The following is a 3,220-nucleotide window of genomic DNA, read 5'->3' on the forward strand; positions in this document are numbered from 1 at the left end:
AATAGAATTCAATTAGAAAAGAAGAAACCCAAGGCCAGTTGAACAGTGCACGGGCTGGGGAAAAAAACCCTCAAGAAAGTAACATCTTTCTGCATCCAGAAACAGTAGGTGGGATGGATGGTCCCTCGTGGTGTCCTCCTTCCCTCCTCCCCTCCCTCCTCCCCTCCTTCCTTCTCCCTTCCTTCTTTCCTTTCTACCTTCTTTCCTTTCTCCTTCTTTCTTCCTTATCACATAGGTGCACCCAAGGGATCAGGCAGTGGGAGAGGACCCATGGCTGCAAACAGTTCACTCCATTGCTCACCTACTCCTGCCCCTCAGAGACCAGCCAGCCAGCAAAGGAGACCAAGCCCGGGCTCTTCCTGCAGACCCTGCCTAGGCAAGGCTAGTGAGTATTGTTGAGCCCTGCTTCTCCCCGCAGTCTTGGCCACCTCTACCATGCCTAGTCTGTCTGCTCCTCCTTGGAGACACGGCTACTGCCCAGAGCTATCAGGATTAGATGATAGTGACCCTGGCTGGGCTGGACCTCACTATCTAGAACAGGCTGCCTCAAACTCACACAGATCTGCCTGCCTCTGGTCTCCTGGGTGCTGGGATTAGGGGGGCAGAGCCGTCTGGGAAGAGCATGCTCTAGAGCATCAGGAGGCATGGAACTAGTCGTGGGCTGCCGAAAGTGTGGGCTTCTTCACATCTCCAGTTCCCAGCTTTGAACAGACAGCTGTGGAATGGAGACAGAGCTCTCTGGTGGGCTTGTCCTTCAGGTGAGCCACTCACCTGGTGGCTATGGGATGGGGGGGGAGGCAGTAGATGTGAAGGTGTAAAGGGGGCTCAACACTGGTGAATTATCAGTGGACACCCAATGTGTGTGTGTATGTGTGTGTGTGTGTGCTTGGTACTATTCAGGAACTGGCAGATGAGACCAGATTAGAGACCAGAAAGAGGTTGGCCTGGGAGAGGAACTGGCAAGGGGTAAGGGGCCTGAGCTGGGAGCATGGTGGGATGGGAGTGGTTTCTGAGTACTGCTACTGGGCTCCCACTACAGCTGTGGCCCCCGTGAACCTGACTCAGACACCCAATTCTCCATGTGTGCCAAGCCTGGTACTTAGTGAACGGACTCCTCCCTGAGGCTCATGCCTCACGGCAACTGAGGTCCCATGCACCATAGCAGCCCTTACTGTAGTCATGAGAGTGGCATTGCTGATGGTCACTGACATCAGTTTGGGGTGTCATCACTAGGCTTGACCTTGGGCTACAAGACGCAGGGCCTTGACTTGCTCGCCTACCCTCCATTCCGGGCCATTCTCCATCCCCCCCACCCCCAGTTCCCACTTGCGTGAGCATGTGTAAGTGACGGCTATGTGTTTCACACAGTCTTGCTGTTGCTTGCAGCGGCCCTACCCTGATCTTATATGTTTGGTTGTGAGCCTAGCCTTTAACGGCTGAGCCATCTCTCCAGCCCTACCCTGATCTGACAAATGATAAAGCAAGGTACAAAGAGGCTAAAAGATGGTCCTAAACTTTACCTGTCCTTTCCAGGGAACATGTGAGACTCAGCCTCTCCCCATGCAACGGCCTCTCCCGGGCTGACTGGCTTTCTCAATGGGCACTTCCTAGGCCAGCTGTGGACACTGGCCAGGCTGCTGACTGACAGTGCTCTGTAATTTCAGATGTAGCTGGGCATGTGTGCGTGTTATCGGGTGATGCTTAAATGGTAACCTTTTCCAAGGCAAACCCAAGTAAGTACGTATTTGGGAAACTGTAATTCTAAGCTTGGAGGCTTCCCTCGGGCAGATGGGGAGTGTGGCGTCATGACCGCGAACCAGTCCCTGCACTGCGTTGGGTTTACAGCATACAGCTAGGAGGCGAAGGCCTGGGATCAACACTAGGGTTTGTGGCCCTCGCCCTTCCCATGCCACTCAACAGCTGGGAACACAAAGATTCCTAAGGTACCTGATATCTGCCCTGAGACAGGGCCACGGCTGTGGTCATGGAGCTAGACACCAGATGCAGAACTCAGGGGAGACACAGTCTTCAAGGACAGGTTGCAAAGAGGAAAGCTCAGCTCCATTACACACAGGGACAGTAGGGGAAGGGACTCAGTAATTGCATTCTATAGACAATGGGAGACTATGGGAGGCATTTGAGGGAGGGGAGCAGAGTGTGTATAAAGATGGGCTGGGGCCGTTGGATGGATGGGCAAAGTGCCTACCCTGCAAGCATAAGGGCCTAAGTTCTGATCCCCAGTACCCCTGTAAGAAGCTGAGTGCGGTGGCAGAGCCTGTAATCTCAACTCTAGGGAGGCAGAGATAGTCAGACCCAAGGGGCTTACTCAATAGCCAGTCTAGCCAATCAGCAAGCTACAGGTTCAGTGAGAGACTGTCTCAAAGAGCAAAGTTGAATTTGGTAGATAAGAATGTCTGGGGCTACAAGCAAGGTCTCCGGAACCAAAGAGAGCACACGGCTCTTCTTAAAATTGAAGGTGTTTGTGCTCGAGATGAAACAGAGTTCTACGTAGGCAAGAGATGTGCTTATGTGTATACAGCAAAGAACAATACAGTGACTCCTGGAGGCAAACCAAACAAAACCAGAGTGATCTGGGAAATTCACTCGGGCCCACAGAAACAGTGGGATGGTTTGCGCCAAATTCTGAAATAATCTTCCTGCAAAGGCCATTGGACACAGAATCTGTGTGATGCTGTACTCATCCCCGATTTAAACTAATGGAGAGTAAATAAAGTAGACTTGTGCTCTTGTTAAAAAAAAAAAAAAGTCTGGGGTTGGTGAGATGGCTCAGCGGTTAAGAGCACTGACTGCTCTTCTGGAGGTCATGAGTTCAAATCCCAGCAACCATATGGTGGCTCACAACCATTTGTAATGAGAAACAAAACAAAACAAAACAAAACAAACAAACAAACAAACAAAAACCTATGGGCCAGCATGATCAGGCTGGAGCAACAGGGAGAAGGGAAGGGGGAAAAAAAAGAAAGAATGTCTGATGTTAACCTCTGGCCTCCATACATGTGTGTGCATGTGTGCGTGTGTGTGCGCGCATGTGGGGGGGGATGTGTGTATCACACCAAAGAGAGTGATAGATAGAGGGCAAAGGTGGGGGAAGAAGAGAAAGAAAAAAATGGGATGATCTCAGAGAAATACTTTTTGGGTTTTTTGTGCCCCATGTTCAATGTAGATGATGCTCCAGGGGTGTCAGGAGTGGGGTGAGGGT

The 3,220-nt window shown here is 51.2% G+C and overlaps 1 pseudogene; it reads left to right on the plus strand.

The window, feature by feature from the left end:
• Positions 1 to 1,336: 1,336 nt before the first annotated feature.
• LOC116082648 lies at positions 1,337 to 2,713 on the plus strand (annotated as a pseudogene).
• Positions 2,714 to 3,220: the final 507 nt, after the last annotated feature.

The sequence above is a fragment of the Mastomys coucha genome, unplaced genomic scaffold, assembly GCF_008632895.1.
Source record: "Mastomys coucha isolate ucsf_1 unplaced genomic scaffold, UCSF_Mcou_1 pScaffold11, whole genome shotgun sequence".
Lineage (NCBI taxonomy): Eukaryota > Metazoa > Chordata > Mammalia > Rodentia > Muridae > Mastomys > Mastomys coucha.